Source organism: Ornithorhynchus anatinus, chromosome 1 (genome assembly GCF_004115215.2).
Source record: "Ornithorhynchus anatinus isolate Pmale09 chromosome 1, mOrnAna1.pri.v4, whole genome shotgun sequence".
Classification (NCBI taxonomy): Eukaryota; Metazoa; Chordata; class Mammalia; order Monotremata; family Ornithorhynchidae; genus Ornithorhynchus; species Ornithorhynchus anatinus.
Window position 1 is genome coordinate 124,883,150 of NC_041728.1, and position 20,955 is coordinate 124,904,104.

Below are 20,955 nucleotides of genomic sequence, written 5' to 3' on the forward strand. Positions count from 1 at the left end.
CTGTTCTTTATGGTTTCTGGAATGACTAATATGTGTCGGGCAGGGCCTGAATCACCCAGTGTGAGCTGATGTGAGCTCCCAGACAAGATGCAACCTGTTGGATTTTTCTGGGTGGGATGGGGGGAGAGTGGTTGGAGGAAGAAACAGCATCTCTGAACATATGTGCTTAGGAACAAAATTGGATGAGGTGAACTGTTAATAGTTACAAGTTCTGGGAAGCAGAATGGCCCAGAAGAAAGAGCATGGGCCTGGCAGTAAGAGGACCTGGGTTCTAATCCCAACTCCTCCATGTTTCTTCTGTGTGACCTTAGGCAATTCACTTCACTTCTCTGTGCCTCAGTTCCCTCATCTGCAAAGTAGGGATTCAATACTTATTCTTCCTCCTACTTAGACTGTGAGCCCCACATGGGACCTGATTATCTTGTATCTACCCTAGCTTAGTACAGTGCTTGGCACACAGAAGACACTTAACAAATATCACAATTATTATTGGAATACAACAAATTGGAGAGAGTTCTTCCGTCTACATTGTATAACTAGCCAGAGAGAAGTATCATGGGTGGTGCCGCCTTCAATCCTCCTAGAAGCCAATTGCCTAAAGACTCCAGTGGGCCCTCAGCCCATGTAGAGCTTTATTAGAGTTAGCTAGCTCAATTCGAGGCAACAGCTTTACCTGACCACTGCCTCTCATTGCCTTGTCAGTTCTAGATTAGTAGGAAACCCACCCACTTCATCCTGGTTTGGTGGTGGGCTCCTTCTCTGAAGGTTTAAATTTTGTTTTTCTCATCGTTTCCCAGCTCTTTGGGTGCTGTCTGGGAAGGTGGGGAATTTTCCTTTTGGAGGATCAGAAAGTGGTTTATCTTTAAAAAAAAAAAAAGAAATTAGCCAATCTAGATAATCTGGAGGGCTGGAGCTGATAGCAAAGAGCTGGGAGGCAGCTGTTAGGAAGTCAATCCCTCCTAACCTGAACACCACCTAAACAGGGTCTGGGACCCAGGCAGACACCATGAAGACCCATTTTCCTGTTCTAGGGCCGGACTTCCAGCTGTCCCAGTCTAAGGGAGCTGGGTTTGGAGTACCAGGCTGCCCTGGGTTTGGAGTTGTGATGTCACGAGTCTCAGATGATGGTGTAATGGAGTTCTTTTAAAGAAGCTGCGTTTGGATCAAGTGACATCGACCCTGAATAAAGATTCTGGGTGACATTGACTCTGAGAGGAGGATAGGAGGCCCAAGGAATACAGTGAAAGCAGAATATATGATGACTGTCTTCGAGACAGTTATAATCAAATGTGGGGGAATGGTAGAAAAGTCAGCGGGTTTCCAAAACAAACTGAATATGGAAAATATGGATAGCGAGGAGTCCAAAATGACGTCAATGCATCAAGTTTCTGGGACAGGGAGGATGGTGGTGATATTGACTGTAGTGGGAAAAATAAGAGGAGTAGATTTAGAAATTCACTTTTTGCCATTTTTGAGTTTAAGGATATAAGTAATGTGGGTGAGAGGAAAGAGCATGGGCCTGGGAGTCAGAGGACCTGGTTTCTAATCCCAGTTTGGCCAATTGTCTGCTGTGTGATAGGGAAAAATCTCTTTACCTTCTCTGTGCCTCAATTTCCTCATCTGTGAAATGGGGACTCAATACCTGTTCTCCCTTCTATTTCACCTGTGAGCCCCATGAGGGACCGGAACTGTGTCCAATCTGATCTTCTATTTACCCCAGTGCTTGGCACATAGTAAGTGCTTAACAAATAGTACTATTAATAATGATGATTATTATTACTAATAATAATAATCCAAAGGTGATCTACAAACTGTTCACCAAGAACTTCCAAACTGTCCCTTCATCAAAACTTTTACCTGACCTGGCTAAGAGTTTAGTGGCCAATCTTCCCCTGCCCAGTTTCTGTGGGAAAGCTTAAATTACAGTGAAACGGTACAAAAGCAGATAGCACGAGAGTAAAGGAGATGCTAAAGTCTCGGAAAAATCCACCTTCTGGATTTCTTCTAGACTGTAAGCTCGAGGTGGGCAGGGAATGTGACTACAAAGTCTGTGATATTGTACTCCCTCAAGCGTTTAGTACAGTGCACTGAACACAGTAAGCACTCAGTAAATACGCTTGATTGATGGATTGATTGATAACCAGTCCCTAACTAATCTGGAGCTGGTTAAGAGCACAGGATTGGGAGTCAGGAAATCCATTTTCTAATTCCGGCTCCCCCTTTGCCTGCTCTGTGAACTTGGTCAGTCACCTTCTCCAGTCCTCGGTTTCCTCATCTGTAAAATGGGGATGAAATATCTGTTTTCCCTCTCCCTTAGACTGTGAGCCCCAGAAGGGACAGGGACTGTGTCTATTTGATTGTATTGTATCTATCCCTCCTGCCCCCCAGTGCTTAATAAGTGCTTAACAAATACCACAGTGACTTTTAATTAATCTTTTTGGTTCTTACAGTAAAAGCTCCTCTCCTTCCTTGGTTACATTGTCCTCCTTTACCTGGGAGGCCCCGGGGCAGGTGGAGTGGTAGCGGGGAGCTGAAAGGAAACTCAACCCGGCAGAAAAATTCCACTTAAAAAATGGCAAACTACAAAATGTCTTCTTGTAATAGTTGCTCACAGGTTGAAGCAGTAAAGAGCTGGAATTTTAAATTGCCTCTCCATTATCTAGATTTACTGACTTCAACGATCTCTCTCTGGAGCAAAGCTTGAGCTCAGCAAGGCTGGGAGCCAGAATATTGAAGAGTAAAGACACAGGCTTGTTTGTCTGAGCTGGCTTATTTTGCGGCAGGATGAAAGCCAAGATGCCCAGTTAACCTCAATGGAGTTCACTCCCTCCACCTCGTCCCTTGGATGTGTGAACGTTTCCCAGAAATACCCTTTGTTTAGGATTTGTCTTGCCCCTGAGGAGACAGGCCTTCCTGTGGACACTAAATTGTGCCAGGGATGCTAACTCCTCCAAAGATAGGACTGGAATTCAAGGTGACCTTGATGAATGAAAGAATTTGCCTGTCAAAAGCAAGACGAGGCTTAGTAGTGCCCAATCCAAGGAGAGCACTGGGAAGAGAAAATTAAACTCCAGAGTGATGCAGAAGAAAAGAATAATCATTAAAGGTCTGAGATTCACAATGAACCATAAACTGTTTCTGAGTCAGCAACGTTGTCATAATCCGAAGAACAAATATGATACTAGAATTGATTATCCCAAACCTTCCCCTCTACTCTGCATTGGTCAGACTTCTGTTAGAAAAGAGGATCCAGGTGAGGATTTTGCATTTTTAACGGAGGAGGATAAACGTCTCAAGCGTTTCGAGAAGACTAGCAGAAGTGATTATAAAGGAATGGAAAATCGGTTGTAGGAGGAAAGCTGCAAAACAATGAGGTGATTTAGCCTGGGGAATAAGAGACTGAGAAGAGCCAGAACTGCCTCTGAGTGGGAGGAAGAGTTTTACTAGGTGGGTGCTGGTGAGGTACTTTTTCATAACCAGGAAAGGCTGATCAAGAGGAAATGTGTCAACATATTTAAAGAGAGTTTGGTTGGACGAAGGCAATTCTGGACGCTAAAGGCAATTAAACACTGGAACAGACTTAGAGGCATGAGGTAATCTAAATCCCAGGAGATCTTTAAAAAAGAATGGACAACCAGTTCTCTTGCATGTTGTGAGGTTTTTGCACTCTCCCAAGTGCTTAGTACAGTGCTCTGCACCGAGTAAAGCACTCAATAAATATGATTGATTGAAAGAATGACATTATCCATTTGACTAGAGATGGGGTTGGATCAGCAGCATGGCATAGTGAATAGAACATGGGCTGGAGAGTCAGAAGATCACAAATTCCTTCTTTATGTCTCAGTTACCTCATCTGTAAAATGGGGATTGAGACTGCGAGCCCCACGTGGGACAGGGACTGTGTTTGACCTGATTTGTTTGTAGTCACCCCAATACTTAGTAGAGTTACTGACACATAGTAAGTGCTTAACAAATACCATTCATTAATTAATTAATCCCAGCTCTTCCACCTGTCTGCTCTGTGACCTTGGGCAAGTCACTTCATTTCTCTGTGCCTCTGTTACCTCATCTGTAAAAAGGGGATCGAGATTGTGAGACCGGTGTGGGACAGGCACTGTGTCCAACCCAATTTGATTGTACTTCACCCCACCACTTAGTATAGTGCCTGGCACATAGTAAGCACTTAACAAATATCACAATTATTGTTATTATTATTATTACTCTTATCCCTTCAATACCTTTTCGAGCTCAATGATTCTGTGATTTTTATATTTTTCCAGGATTCTGGAAAATAATCTCTCAAACAAAGGAAATGGCTATGTGTGTGAATTTAGGTGTGTGCACTGGGGTGTGGGAGCAATGGGAAGGAGATAACTTTCCAAGTCTAAAGGGGACCGTGTGGTTTTGTGGAAAGAGACTGGGAATGGGAAGGAGGGGACTGGGTTCAAGTCCCAGCTTCTTCACTGGTCTGTTGTTATGACCTGGGCATGTCAACCTCTCTGGACCTCAGTTTCCTCGGTTGTAAAATAGGGAGAAGATAGGTTGTAATCCCTTTGTGGGACAGGAACTGTGCTGATCTCATAACCTTTGATCTACTCCAGCATTTAGCACATAGTGAGTGCTCAATAAATGTCACAATTATTATAATATTCCACCCTCCCCAAAGAAACTACCATGTCTGTGGTTGCAAATGCTCACCCCCAGCAGAGGAATGGGGGGGAGGGGTGGCGTGAGGCGTGAGCCATTGAAACAGGTCCCTATTTAAGAAACAAATACATCCAGAAAAACAGGTGAGGTGGATAGCAACGAGGCATCCCATCAAAATTCCCGAAGGAATTGGGGCGGCATTGAATGGGCAGATTGAAAGAAAGGAAGGATGACGTTTAGATGGAGCCACAAAAGCGGCAGCTTTGCTAATTGTATCTAATCTCCCTGGGCGGTATGGGGACAAAGTCACAAGGACACCTGTCACCTCGAAATTTGCTGGGGAACTGAAACTCTCACTCTTAGGAGAACCATCAATGAGGTAGCAGGGACAAGGTGTTTAGAGCATGAGGAAGTGTATGACCTTTATTTTTTAATTCAGAAATTTGCAAGGGATGTGTCCATATTAGTAAATAGCTTGCATCATAGAGCAATTAAAAACAAGGTATTTTGCCCTCAGGAAAAGGTTTGGTAAAAACAGTTTTAAGTGTTCTTTTGTGTCAAGCGCCCACCTCCTCACCGTCCCTCCGTCTCGCCTATCCCGCCGTCGACCCAGGGCCACGTCCTCACGCGGTCCTGGAATGCCCTCCCTCCTCACCTCTGCCAAACTAATTCGCTTCCCCTCTTCAAATCCCTACTTAAAGCTCACCTCCTCCAAGAGGCCTTCCCAGACTGAGCTCCCCCCTTTTCCCTCTGTTCCCTCTACCCCCCCTCACCTCTCCGCAGCTAAACCCTCTTCTCCCCCCTTTCCCTCTGCTCCTCCCCCTCTCCCATCCCATCCCCTCAGCACTGTACTCGTCCGCTCAACTGTATGAGCGCTGCATGACAACCGCTTCATCACCCTATTCATTTATTTTTTTTAATTAGATGTACATCACCCTGATTCTATTTATTTGCTATTGTTTTAATGAGATGTTCTTCCCCTTGACTCTATTTATTGCCATTGTTCTTGTCTGTCTGTCTCCCCCGATTAGACCGTGAGCCCGTCAAAGGGCAGGGGCTGTCTCTATCTGTTGCCGATTTGTACATTCCAAGCGTTTAGTACAGTGCTCTGCACATAGTAACGCTCAATAAATACTATTGAATGAATCTATGCAAATTAAAATGGTTTCTCATGTGATACCCAGCAATCACCAGAAAGCAGCCTAGTGGAAAGAACTTGGGCCTGGAAGTAAGAGCTGGGTTTTAATCATCATTCTGCCATTTACCTGTTGTGTGACTTTTTTATGGTATTTGTTGAGCGTTTATTCTATTCCAAGCACTGTACTAAGCGCTGGGGTAGTCCTAGCTAATCAGAGTGGACACAGTCCCTGTCCGGCATAGGGCTCACAGTCTTAATACCTTGGCATATCATTTAACTTCTTTGTGCCTCGGTTTCCTCAAATGTAAAATGGAGATTCAATCCTGATCGCCCTCCTACTTAATAATGATTAAGTAGGTACGTTTTAAAGTACTCACTATGTGCCAAGCACTGTTCTAAGCTTGGCGGGGGGTGGAGGGGAATATAATCTAATCAGGTTGTCCCACGTGGGGCTCACAGTCTTAATCCCCATTTTACAGATGAGGTAACTGAGGCACAGAGAAGTGAAGTGATTTGCCCAAAATCACACACAGCTGACAAGTGACGGAGCCAGGATTAAACCCCACGACCTCGGACTCCCAAGACCGGGCTCTTTCCACTGAGCCACGCTGCTTCTCTGTAAACACAGTCTCACTTAGACTGTGAGCTCCATGTGGGACAGGGGATCGTGTCTGCCTGATTGCTTTGTGGCTCCCCGGGTGCTTAGAACAGTGCTTGGCACACAGTAAGTGCTTCACAAATACTGTAAAAAAACACCTGTTCTCGAAGTGCTTGCCTGCCATTTGGTTACCTGTTGTTGCAGAGGTGGGGAAGGAAAGAAGGGGGTGATCCCAGAAACTAACTTCCAGGGGCCAGTCAGCACACCCAGCCCAGTGGCATCATAACCCCCCTCGCGCCCTGGATTTACTTGCCAGTGCCAAGCTCTCTTACATCAACTGCACAAGAGGTGGGTATTAGGCTAGCTAGATCCTTTTATATTTTCGCTAAAAACAAAATTGTTTCTGAAAATGCAAATCCATTAGGAGAGCTGTTTCAAACTAAAGTGCTCTATTCATGATGGCCCTTTCATCCCGGCTACTTTCATCTCTGAGATGTTCTGAAAGCTCTTTTCGAGAATCAATACAGCAGATGGACAGAGGCTGTTGCTGCCAGCTCTTGACTTGTCTGTGATAATGGCCAACGGGAAAGTAAGGAAAGCTGAAACCCACAGATAATCCCCCAACTTCACTTTCGCTGTGAGCTTTGATGCTTTCTCTCCCAGCCACATCACTGGAACTCCTGGGCTCCTAACTGGCAGCAATTTGGGCAGCTTTCCCTGCCCTGTTGGAGGAGGTGTTAATGCAGTCACCCACCCAAAGGCAGGGAACTGGAAGGAGGGGGGGGAGGAGGAAGGAGTGAGGCTAATACAGGGATTGGTGGTATTGTGTGGGCAGGGAATGAGTAATAATAATAATAATAATTGTGGCTCATTGTGAGCAGGGATCGGCTCTCTTTATTGCTGTAGCGTACTTTCCCAAACGCTTAGTACAGTGCTCTGCACACAGTAAGCGCTCAATAAATGCAATTGAATGAATGAATGAATGGTATTTGTTAAGTGCTTACTATGTGCCAGACACTGTTCTAAGCACTGGGGTAGATTCAAGGTGATCAGGTTGGACCCAGTCCCTCTTCCACATGAGGGTCGTAGTCTTGATCCCCATTTTACAGATGAGGTAAGTGAGGCACAGAGAAGTAAAGTGACTTGTCCAAGGTCGCACAGCAGACATGAGGCAGAGCCAGAATTAAAACCCATATCCCCTGACTACCAGGCCTAGGGTCTTACAACTAGGCCTTGCTACTGCACTCTCCCAAGTGCTTAGTACCATGCTCTGCACAGAGTCAGCACTCAATAAATATAACCAGTTGATTGTTATCTCCGAATCCTTTGTGCCAACACTCTTTGGGGGTTCTCTGCCCTTGAGATTCTTCCTGACTCTCAATCCTCAATCCCATCCCCCAGCCCACCCTTCAAGACTGTGAGTCCATTGTTGGATAGAGATTGTCTCTGTTGCCTCATTGTACTTTCCAAGTGTTTAGTACAGTCCTCTGCACATAGTAAGCACTCAATAAATACGACTGATTGAATGAACTTAATTCCCACCCAGCAACCCTGGTACCCCATTGCTGAGAACTGTTGACAGACACATCCACTTTTCAATGCAAACTAAAGATAGTTCCCTGAATCTCAGAAGGATCAGAAAGGCAGCCCTTCAGGAAACACCCCAAGTAGATAACACAGCTCCCATAAGCCTCCAGGTCTCCGTTCAGGACACAGGGCCACTGTGCAGCTGCTATTAATAATGATAATAATGATGGTATTTGTTAAGCGGTTACTATGTGCCAAGCACTGTTCTAAGCGCTGGAGTAGATACAAGGTCATCAGGTTGTCTCACGTGGGGCTCACATTCTTCATCCTCATTTTACAGATGAGGTCACTGAGACATAGAGAAGTGAAGTGACTTGCCCAAGGTCACAGAGTTGACAAGTGGTGGAGTTGGGATTAGAACCCACAACCTCTGACTCCCAAGACTGGGTTCCTTCCACTAAGCCATGCTGATAATAATAGTAATAATAATTATGGTATTTGTTAAGCACTTACTATGTGCAGAGCACAGTTCTAAGTGCTGGGGTAAATACAGGATAATTTGTTATTTTTTTTTTTGTTAAGTGCTTACTATATGCGAAGCACTGTTCTAAGCGCTGGGAGCTGGGGATACAAGGTGATCAGGTTTTCCTATGTGGGGCTTACATTTTTTAATCCCCATTTTTGCAGATGAGGTAACTGAGGCACAGAGAAGTTAAATGACTTGCCCAAGCTCACACAGCAGACAAGTGGCAGAGCCGGGATTAGAACCCACTACCTCTGACTCCCAAGCCCAGGCTCTTTCCACTAAGCCACGCTGCTTCTCTGATGGTCCAGGATGTTGGGAATCACAAACTGGACACAGCCTGTGACCATTGTGCCTGTGGCACACACAGGTCCTGATGCCATCCTGGCTTTCAGCAGTAGCAGCAGGTCTCCCTCAGATGTAGCTGGTTCGGGGATACAGAGAAGCAGCATGGCGCAGTGGCGGGCCTGGGAGTCAGAAGGTCAAAGGTTCTAATCCTGGCTGTCACCTGTCTGCTGTGTGACCTTGAGCAAGTCACTTCACTACTCTGATCCTCAGCTACCTCATCTGTGAAATGGGGATTGAGACTGTGAGCCCCATGTGGGACAGGGACTGTGTCCAACCCAATTTGCTTGTATTCACCCCAGCACTTAGGACAGTGCCTGACACATAGTAAGTGCTTAACAAATACCATATGGAGCTCCCCCACTCCAGGTGTGGCAGGCTCTAGGACCCAAGCCAGTCCATAAGATTCAGTCTCACTGTTGCCCCCGGGATGACTAATTATCGTATTTGGCGGGGAGCTCCTTCCGCACTTACAGCCAATCTGTGCTTGACCCTTGCACCTCCCAGTGGGTCCTTTTTAACTAGTCTCCATTCTCTCAAGGTGACTTCCTTTTCTTCCTGCTACGGAGTGTTCATAGTCCTCCTCTTCCTGGAACCGAATCTAGGCCTCATCCCTCTTTCTCTTTCTCTCCCCAGGGAAGCCAGTTGTGTGGTCTAAGGGAAAAGAGTGCAAGTTCTAATGGATTCTAATGCCGGCTCTGCCTCTTGACTGCTGTGTGATTTTAAGCAAGTCACCTAACTGCTCTGTGCCTCAGGTTTCTTGTTTATTCATTCAGTCGTATTTATTGAACGCTTATTGTGTACAGAACACTGTAAAAAAGAAGGGGGGTTGAATACCAGATCTCCCTCCTCCTTAGGCTGTGAGCTCTGTGTGGGGAAGGGGCTGTGTCTCATCTGGTGATCCTGTACCTACCCCAGTGCTAGGCCCATAGTAAGTGTTTAACAAATACTGTTATCATCAGCAAATGATCAGGTAGGTTTGAAAGTAAGTTCCTATGTGCAATCAGTGAGGATTTCATTCAGTCCCTAGTGGGCAGTAAAAAAAATAATAATAATAAAAATCCCTGCCAAGACTCTCTCCTACATTCCATTTTTCCAGTAAGGAAATTGAGCCATAGAGGTTGTGACTTTCTAAACGTTACTCAGGAAGTCCTTTAAGTAGACACCAAGTCTCTCTTCTCCCAGCCCAATACTCTTTCCCCTAAAGCCATGGCTGCCTTTCTAGTGTTTTGGGTTGCTTGGGAAAGTGTGGGGCGGAATGCTTTTTTCCCCCTTCATTTCATTAACTAACTTATAGAAAAATCCTCACCTGTACATTAATCAAAATGGAGCTTGAGAAGGAGACCGCAACTCATCTTAGCTCTCCAAGGGCCAATTCTCCTTTGTTTCTTGCTGCTCTGTTTCAGGGACCGCCATGGGTGTCTGTCTCTTAAAGAGAAATTTGGTCTGTCTGTACCGCCCTTTTCTACAGAGATCCCCTTGCCTTTGGATATAGTAGGCAGAAAAAGCAAAATGTTGTTGGAGAGTGAGGGGGAGAAAGAAAGATGGGAGAGAAAAAGAAAAAATATATTTTGATTGGCTCTTTGAATTAGGAGATGTTCATAACTTGATTGTGATCCTCTTGAGGATTCATTCATTCAGTCACATTTATTGCAAATTTACTGTGTGCAGAGCACTGTACTAAGCTCTTGGGAAAGTATAATACAAAAATTAACAGACATATTCCCTGCCCACAGTGAGCTTACAGTCTAGAGGGGGGAGACAGGCATCGATACAAATAAATAAATCACAGACCTGTACATAAGTGCTGTGGGACTGGAAGGGGGAAGAACAAAGGGAGCGAGTCAGGGTGATGCAGAAGGGAGTGGGAGAAGAGAAAAGGAGGGAAGGCTAGTCTGGGAAGGCCTGTTGGAGGAGATGTGCCTTCAATAAGGCGTTGAAGTGAGGGAGAATAATTGTCGGATTTGAGGAGGAAGGGTATTCCAGGACAGAGGCAGGACGTGGGCCAGGGGTCAGTGGCGAGACAGTTGGCGAGACAGGCAAGACTGAGGCCCAGTGAGAAAGTTAGCGCTAAAGTAATGAAATGTCTGGGCTGGGTTGTAGAAGGAGAATAATGAGGTGAGGTAGGACAGGACTGGGTGGTGGAATGCTTCAAAGCCAATGGTGAGGAGTTCCCCTTGGGAGATGGAAATTTTAAAAAAATGCATGCATTCCTAGCAAAAACTTCATTTGAAATTTGATTAAAAACCCTTTAATTCCCCCCACTCTTCGCTCTCCTCTCCCTCTCAATTCATGGGCACATTCATTCAGGAGGCAGCTAGCCTTAAAAACTAGAGATGTCCTGACCTTGTCCTGATTGGGAGGGGATGGTGGAAAGAGGGCTTATCCTTACTCTCTGAAAACAGTCCCTGGCTTTGACAGGCTGGATGGAGATTAAATGGCCACCAAGGTCCAGCTGCCCTCCCTACTTCCCCCAAGAGACTAGTGGAGAATGGAGGAATGCAAGAGTCCAGATCTACCCCCACTTTCCACTCAAGTGGCTTCTATTCCCAAAGCAAAAAGAGCCAAGGGTTATCCTCGGTTCTTAGAATTCTGCAATTCAGGCTAAGGTCATGCTTCTCGGGGGGGTTTTTTTAATGGTATTTGTTAACCCCTTCCTATGTGCCACTGTTCTAAGCACTGGGGTAGATAGAAGGTTATCAGGTTGGACAGAGTGAGTTTACAGTCAGCTTGTAAGTTTGTTGGAAACCAGAGAGGAAGGCCTAATAAATGCAGTCACTTCCAGTGCAGGCCGGGACAGGACCACACCAACTGATGTGAGAAGAAACTGCAGAGACCAACACGTCTCTCTGTAGTGCTCTCTGTGGCCCATAGGCGAGTGGCCGATGCCCAACTTTGGCCAGATTTCCTAGCTAAGTCAGACAGAAGCATCATTATTTCAGACCCAAATCCATGTGAGGAAAGTCAAGCCCCGAAAGCCATCCCAACCCACAGCACTTATGTACCCTACATTATAAGCTTCCCCCTCTAAACTTTAAGCTCTCTGTGGGCTGGGAATGTGTCTTATTTTGTTATATTGTGCTCTCCCAAGTGCTTAGTACAGCCCTGTGCACACAATAAGTGCTCAATAAATATGATTGACTGACTGATGCCTTTACATTGGGTGACTATTTATTGTAGTGTCTGTCTCCCCTAGTAAGTTCTTTGAGGGCAGGAATCGTGTCTACCTATTATATTGTACACTCCCAAGTGGATAGTACAGTGCTCGGCACAGAGTAAGCACTTACTAAATACCATTGATGATTGATTATTGAAGGGCCCAAGTTTGAGGGCCAGATCTGATGGCATAGTGAATACAGTGTGGGCCTGGGAGTCAGAGGTCATGGGTTCTAATCCCGGCTCTGCCTCGTGTCTGCTGTGTGACCTTGGGCAGATCACTTCACTTTGCTTTGCCTCACTTACCTCATCTGCAAAATAGGATTGAGACCGTGAGCCCCAAGTGGGACAGGGACTGTGTCCAACCCATTTTGATTGTATTTTCACCAGCGCTTGTACGGGCCTGGCATATATTAAGTGCTTAACAAATACCATAATTATTAGTATTCTCTGGACTGTAAGCTTGTTGTGGGCAGGGAATGTCGCTGTTTATTGTTATATTGTACATTCCCAAATGCTTAGTACAGTGCTCTGTACTAAATGATTGATTAAATAAATGAATGAATCCAGCCAGGACCTAGATGGGTGCCTGACCAATGTTATCTGGGGATGGAAAATTCACAAGAGAGCCTCTCTGCCCCCTAAGAATTTGGTTTTTAACTTAATTGTGGCATGGATTCTGGATCTGAGCTGTAGAGTAGCCTGGGGATGTGGTACCGGATTTTTCCATAACGGCGGGAGCAGCAAAAAAGGCAGAGGCCAAAGGGAGGAAAGAGGCTGATTGCTTATCTACATGCTCGTCTTTGTTGTTGTCTCCTTTCCCACTGGGCTGGCTGTAGTGGAACACTTAGGATCTCTATTTTGTCCCCTTTCCCCTCTAAACTATAAGCTCATTGTGGGCAGAGAAGGTGCCTATCAACTCTGTTATATTGTACTCTCTCAAGTGCTCAGTACAGTGCTCTGTGCTATGTAAGCACTCAAATAGGATCGATTGATTACCGGTCCCAGGAGAGTGTAAAAACTCTTAACTCTGGGGATTTAGGATGCTAAGCCCCACCCTACCCAGCTGGAAGCCAATAGAATCTGAGTTGCCCTGAATCCCTCTCAATTTATCAGTCAGTTGTACTTATTGAGTACTTTCTGGGTGCAGAGCACGGTATGAAGAGCTTTACAGTACATACAGTATAACAGAATTGGTAGACATGTTCCCTGCCCACACGGAGCTTATGGTCTAGAAGGGAAAACAGACATTAAGATTATGGATATTCATTCATTTATTCAATCGTATTTATTAAGCACTTACTTTGTGCAGAACACTGTACTAAGCGCTTGGAAAGTACAATTCGGCACCAAATAGAGACAATCCCTACCCCAAAACAGGCTGAGTGTGAGGTGAATAAAGCGTATAAATCTGAAATGCACGGACAACACAAAAAGGAGAGGGAATAGGGAGAGTAAGGGTTTAATCAGTGAAGGTCTCTTGGAGGAGAAGTGATTATAATAAGGCTGTGAAGGTGGGGAGAGTGATGGTCTGTCCGATATGAAGGGGGTGGGAATTCCAGGCCAGAGGCAGGGCATAGATGAAGGGTCGGCAGCAAGATAGATGAAATTGAGGGACAGTGAGTAGGTTGGTGTTAGAGGAACATTCATTCATTCATTCATTCATTCATTCATTCAATAGTATTTATTGAGCGCTTACTATGTGCAGAGCACTGTACTAAGCGCTTGGAATGAACAAGTCGGTAACAGATAGAGACAGTCCCTGCCCTTTGACGGGCTTACAGTCTAATCGGGGGAGATGGACAGACAAGAACAATGGCAATAAATAGAGTCAAGGGGATGTACATTTCAGTAACAAAATAAATAGGGTAATGAAAATATATACAGTTGAGCAGACGAGTACAGTGCTGAGGGGATGGGAAGGGAGAGGGGGAGGAGCAGAGGGAAATGGGGGGAAAAGAGGGTTAAGCTGCGGAGAGGTGAAGGGGGGCGGTAGAGGGAATAGAGGGAGAAGGGAAGCTCAGTCTGGGAAGGCCTCTTGGAGGAGGTGAGTTGTAAGTAGGGTTTTGAAGAAGGGAAGAGAATCAGTTTGGCGGAGGTGAGGAGGGAGGGCATTCCAGGACCGCGGGAGGACGTGGCCCAGGGGTCGATGGCGGGATAGGCGAGACCGAGGGACGGTGAGGAGGTGGGCGGCGGAGGAGCGGAGCGTGCGGGGTGGGCGGTAGAAAGAGAGAAGGGAGGAGAGGTAGGAAGGGGCAAGGTGATGTAGAGCCTTGAAGCCTAGCGTGAGGAGGTTTTGTTCGGAGCGGAGGTTGATAGGCAACCACTGGAGGTGTTTAAGAAGGGGAGTGACATGGCCAGAGAGTTTCTGCAGGAAGATGAGCCGGGCAGCGGAGTGAAGAATAGACTGGAGCGGGGTGAGAGAGGAGGAAGGGAGATCAGAGAGAAGGCTGACACAGTAGTCTAGCCGGGATATAACGAGAGCCTGTAAGAAACTGGATTGCAGTAAAAAAAAAACAGCAAGGTAAAATAGGAGAGAGAAAGGTGATTGAGTGCTTTAAAGTCAGTGGTCAAGGGCGGATTTTAGCAATGTTGTGAAGGTAGAAATGACAGGGTTTGCTGACAGATTGAATATGTAGGTTCACTGAGAGAGATGCATAGAGGATAGTGCCAAAGTTATGGCTTGTGAGACAGGGAGAATGGTGGTCCTCTCTACAGTGATGGGAAAGTCAGGAGGAGATCAGAGTTTGGGTGGGAAGATGAGGAATTCTTTTGGGACATGTTAAGTTTGGGGTGTTGGCCAGATATCCAATTAGAGATTCCTTGAAGAGAGGAGGAAATACAGAGACTGCATAGAAGGAGAAAAATCAGGGCTGGAGATGTAGATTTGGGATTCATCCACATGTAGATGGTAGTTGAAGGCATGGGAGAGAATGAGTTCTCCAAGGGAGTGGTTTGCAGGCAAAGGAAGTGTCTTTATGGCCACCAATCCTACCCAGGAAATCCTGATAGCAGGAGGTTTGTCGGGTAGTCTCAGAGAAGAAATAAAACTGTTAATCATTCAATCAGTGGTATTTACTGATTACTTACTGTGTGCAGAGCACTGTGCTAAGTGCTTGGAAGAATACAGTAGAGTTGGTAAACATGATCCCTGCCCGCAAGTTGACAGTCTAGAGCCAGAGACGGACTTTGAAATACATATATAGCCTTATGGGAGGGAATATGTCTACCAACTGTTACGTTATGCTATCCTGAACACTTTAGACAATCCTTTGCACAAAGTAAGTGCTCAATAAATATAGAAAGAGCATATGATAGAGTAAAAGGAGTTTAGACCTCAAACAAATGAGAAAAGGGATTCAGGTGACCCTTGTAAAACTCAGCACAAACCCCCATTTGCTGCATTGAAATTGAAGCTGCAAAAAAATGTTTACCTTATTAAGAAACATGCAGGTTCTCAAGGGTTGTTGTTTTTTTCCAATTCTGCCCCGAGAATTTCAGGTATTTATTGCTGTAAGCCAAACACTTTGTGTTCCTCAGGTTTCACATCTGATAAATGGACCTACTACCATTTGCCCATTCTCTACTTCACAAGAATGTATAATCTGGAATATTTTGACAGCCCTACTCCCCCTCCTGACCCCAGGATTTATACTTGCCACCTTAAATACAAGTAATAATGTCAGAGATGTAATCTGCAGTCTTGAGATAAGAGGCACCCTAGGAACTGAAATTGCTATTCGGCATTAGTAAGGACTCCAGCTAATGCACAGAAATGCATTTTTCAAATCTCCCTGGGGTTTCAGGACAAGCGTAGGCTGGGATCTAAACAAATCTGATGAGGGAAGCAATCAGGAACATACCGGAACTGAAAAGCTAAGACATCAGCGTACCTACAGACTGATGGGAAGCTCGGCTTACATATATATTTGATTTGGGAAGTCCAAGATATAATCGTGCTAGTCTTCATAAAATGCAACCCGTTATTCCTTTAGGTGGTATTCGTTTGAGGTTAAGAAGGAGCCTGGGAGCTAAATGCAACGTGGTCCCGAGGTCCTGAATCTGCATTCTCCCACCCGGAAAGCATCCTTCACACACCCCCTCTTTCTCTCTCACCACACTGGCTCACCTGTCACATTTGTCAACAAACAACACCTGAATCCGCTGCCAGACAGTCCCTGAGGGCAGATTTGCAGAGTCACAGAAGCAAGGGAATGCTAATGTGGAACTCAAATGCCCCGATGGCAGGGGATATTAATCTTCAGGCTCCAAGGTCTGGAGAGCTATTGAATTGTGCTGCCTCTGAGCACAGCCATTCCCTCCCCTTCTCTCCCTCCTCCCTCCTGGCCCCCCCAAAAGAAAGGCCAAATTCCCAAGCTCAGCCATGCTGCAAACAATGTGGACCCCCACCTCTGGTTGGGACTTGGAAAGAGGAAGCCAAAATAAGGTCTTTTCACAGGTGGGCCGTAAGTGATCATGGCTTGAAAGATGACATAATCCAGTGAAACGGCCCCTCGGGGGGAACTTGAAGTCACCTCCAGTATCGTACTGGGTGATCTGCAGCATGTCAGTTAACCTCCCTGTGCATCTTTCCAATGAGGATAAATGAAATAAATAAATTGTGCTATTAAGCTCTTTTTAGGTGTCAAGCTCTGTACTAAGCGCTGGGGTAAAAACGATATAATCAGATGGGATATATTTCCTGTTCCACATATCTAAGGAGGAGGGATAACAGGTATTTAAACTGCTTTCAGCTGACCTTTACCCTGTCTGTTACAGATACTGTAGCAGAGGCTTTTCTATCCCATTTTTTTGTTTTCTGGTGTTGGAGGTCTGGGCATTGGATATTTTTATTTTAATTGCATTTATTAAGCACTTACTACATGTAAAACACTGTTCTAAACACTGAGTTAGCAGCATGGCTTAGTGGAAAGAGCCCGGGTTTGGGAGTCAGAGGTCATGGGTTCTAATTCTGACTCTGCTTCTGTGTGGCCATAGGCAAGCCACTTAACATCTCTGTGCCTCAGTTACCTCATCTGTAAAATGGGGATGAAGACTGTGTGCCCTACTTGGGACTATCCGATGACTTTGTATCTACCCCAGTTCTTAGAACAGTGCCTGGCACATAGTAAGTGCTTAACAAATACCAACATTATTATTGTTATTACAAGTGAATTAGGTTGGACATGACTGCATGAGGCTCACAGTCTAAGTAGAATAATAATAATGATAATAATAATAATTGGGATATTTGTTAAGCACTTACTATGTGCCAGGCACTAAGTGCTGGAGTAGATACAAGGTAATTGGGTTGGACATAATCCCTTTCCCTCATTGGGCTCACAGTCTTAATCCCCATTTTACAGATGAGCTAACTGAGGCATAGAGAAGTAAAGTGACTTGCAGTAAAGTGACAGACAAGTGGCAGAAGTAAGACTAGAACTCAGGTCCTTCTGACTCCCAGGCCTGTGCTCTATCCACTACTCTATGTTGCTTCCCAAGTGGTTAGTACAGTGTTCTGCCCACTGCAGCTGCTCAATTAATCCTATTAATTGATTGAAAAGAGGGGGAACATCTGCAGAGAAGGGAGAGTAGAGGGGAAAAAAAGTGGGGAGCAGGAAGAGGGATGAGGGAGAAAAAAAGAAGAGGCTTGAGAATTTACCATTTCGGCCACAGGAGATGACTTGCCACCAATCTTCATTGTCCTCCTCCATCTGTCCAATTAGACTGTAAGCCCGTCAAAGGGCTGTAGTTAAACACAACACGGAGTAGTGGATAGAGTACAGGCCTGGGAGTCAGCAGGACCTGAGTTCTCGTCCTACTTCTGCCACTTGTCTGTCACTTTACTGCAAGTTCTGCAAGTCACTTTACTTCTCTATGCCTCAGTTAGCTCACCTGTAAAATGGGGATTAAGACTGTGAGTCCAGTGAGGGAAAGGGATTATCTGTCTCTATCTGTTACCGATTTGTACGTTCCAAGCACTTAGTACAGTGCTCTGCACATAGTAAGCGCTCAATAAATACTATTGAATCTGCTGTTGCCTGGCCCCGGAACTCCTGTGGGCACTTTTATACCCCAGACCTCTGCCATGCCCTTGCTATGAGCACCAATGGGAGCAGGAAGTTGAGGAGAGGGAGAGGAGGCTGGCTGTGAATAGGAATTTGGGGTCTAGCCAGGATACATCCCAGGAGGAAAGTTCAACAATCAATCAACACCTACTGTTCTCAGACCACTGTACTAAGAACTTGGGCGGGTCCAATACATCAGAGTTGGTAGACACGTTCCCTCCCCACAAGGAGCCTACAGTCTAGGGGGGGTGCTACTGCTACTGGGGGAGAGGTAGATTGTTCCCCGTCATTAGTTTGCCTCGTCTTTTGCTGTCACGTCATCTCCGACCCACAGCGACCCTTTGGACGTATCTCTCCCAAAAGGCCCCACCTCCATCTGCCATCATTCTGGTAGTGTATCCATAGATTCTCTTGGTAAAAATACAGAAGTGGTTTACCATTGCCTCCTTCCAAGCAGTAAAACTGAGTCTCCTCTCTCAACTCTCTCCCTTTCACTTTCCTTGTTCCCCTCCACTCACTAGCCACTGGCCAAGCTAGGAAAGGAACGGGTAAGCCTCTGTTTGACTCTCCCTCCCGTAGTCGAAACTCGCAGAATAGTGGAAACTCTCCAGGTGTGACCCTGAGAGGGTGAGCAAGTTGGTAATGACCCCATTTTCACAAATGCACAGGTTTCAATTCAAATGACTGAAATGAAAACTGAGACAAAACAATAAAGTTCAGCTCCTTCCTGTTTCCTGGCAGAACACACGGGACTACAGGAGGCTGGAAATTAAATCCATTGAGTAGAGATTCTGCAGTTAATTTAGTTAGGGCAATAACAGCTGCCATCACTGCTATTATTCTTGGGTCAGAGGGATTCTATCTTCAAGCAGAGCACTAATTGGGTTCCTCGTCCTGTTGGTAGAAGGACAGACCCTTCAAAATGGTGATCATCCCATTTAAAACAGGGCTTCTCATCACCTGAACCCTGTTTTGCCGACCCCAGATGTTGAGATGTAGATAGGCTGGCCCAGGACCCTTCTTCCTCTCTGAAGGGAACACCAAAGAAGCTTCTAAATTATTAATGTGATTTACCCAAACAAAAGTCAGTCAGCAGCAATGCTGACTCCTTCTTGTTCATCCTTTCAGAACTGTACAGCCTCCACAACTGACATAATCCAACTTTCTACAATAGACACCATCCTTTATCCCTCCCAAGCCTAGTGGATAGAGCACGGGCCTGGGAATCAGAAGAACTTGGGTTCTAATCCCCAATCTGCCACATTGTCTGCTAGGTGACCTTGGGCAATTCACTTCATGTCTCTGGGCCTCAGTTACCTCATCTGTAAAGTGGGGATTCAGTGTGTAAACCCCATGTGGGACAGGGACTGTGTCCTACCTGATTAACTTGTATCTACCCCAGTGTTTAGAACAGTGCTTGGCACATAATAAGCGCTTAACAAGTACCATTATTATTGTTAGGAGTGAAGAGAACTCTCTAGTTATTGCTGGATTTATGTGCTGGAACCTCCACTATCTTTGAGTGATCCTTCCTTCTCCACTGAGTCAAATATTGGCACAGTCAAACACTTTAGAAGCCTTTTTCACCATGTTCACAGTAAGACAACAAAAGGATAGGAGATTAATTTAGGACCTCTTGAGCCACAAGAACAATTCCAATTTGGCTGTGATTTGGGACTCAAAGTACTTTCTTGGGGCTCTACTAGAATCAAGTTCAACATTTGTAAAATCTCCTTGAAAGGCTGCCATTGCTGGGGTTGTGGCAGTCAGTATGTGGAAGAATGATGTGGCATGTGTAAGGTTGGATCAGGGACTGGTGAGTGAATGACATGTCTGCCCAGAGAAAGTATGCGTCTTAGAAAAAAATATTAATAGAAAAATCCATCACAATCTATCAGAGCTGCACAGTGCAGCCCTAAAAAGCACCAACCCATCATTTAAAGGGATTACACCATGGAGACTGTAATCAGTTTTGGATCCATGTACCGTCAGTCTCACTGAATACCCGCTCCTAGGACACCTGAGGCTGGCAGAATTTAAAGACTATTTTCCAAACACTTAGTACAGTGCTCTGCACATAGTAAGCGCTCAGTAAATACTATTGAATAAATGAATGAAAGACTACAGTAATGACTTGAGCTTACTATCGATCATTCAATCAAGGGTATCTTTTGAGCACTTACTGAATGTACAGCTCTGTACTAAGCACTTGGGAGAGCACCACAGAGTTGGGAGACATGATCCCTGCCCTCAAGGAATTTACAATCTATTGGAGGGAAAAAAACAGGACGATAAATTAGAGATAGAGGAAGCAAAGTGTAAAAATAAATACATAAAAACAGTGAACAGCAGTAAACAGCATTATAAAGAACAGCTAGAGAAACAGTATGGCTTAGTAGAAAGAGCACGGGCCTGGAAATCAGAGGACTTGGGTTCTAATCCCTGCTTTAGCACTTGTCTGCTATTGACCTGAGGCAAGACACTTAATTTCTGTGTGCTTCAGTTTCCTCATCTGTAAAATGGGGATTAAAGCCTATGCCCTCCCACTGAGACTGTGAGCTTCAATAATAGTAATAATAATAGTTGTGGTATTTGTTAAATGCTTACTGCCAGGCACTGTAATAATAATTATGGTATTTGTTAAGCGCTTACTATGTGCAAAGCACTGTACTAGGCGCTGGGGTGGATACAAGCAAATCAGGCTGGACACAATCTCTGTCCCATGTGGGATTCACAGTTTCAATCCCCATTTTACAGATGAGGTAACTGAAGCACAGAGAAGTAAAATGACTTGCCTATGGTCCCACAGCAGACAAGTGAGGGAGCCAGGATTAGAACCCACGACTCTCTGACTCTGAGGCCCATGCTCTATCCACTACACCATGCTGCTTCTCAAGTGGGACAGGGATTGTGTCCAACCTGAGTATCTGGTATCTACCCCAGCATTGAGTAT

General features: G+C 45.3%; 1 protein-coding gene across 3 annotated transcripts in view; it reads left to right on the forward strand.

The window, feature by feature from the left end:
• The window catches only part of ARHGEF4 (Rho guanine nucleotide exchange factor 4), a 558,628-nt gene that overhangs the window by 503,206 nt on the left and 34,467 nt on the right, over positions 1-20,955 (forward strand). The window lies entirely within an intron of this gene.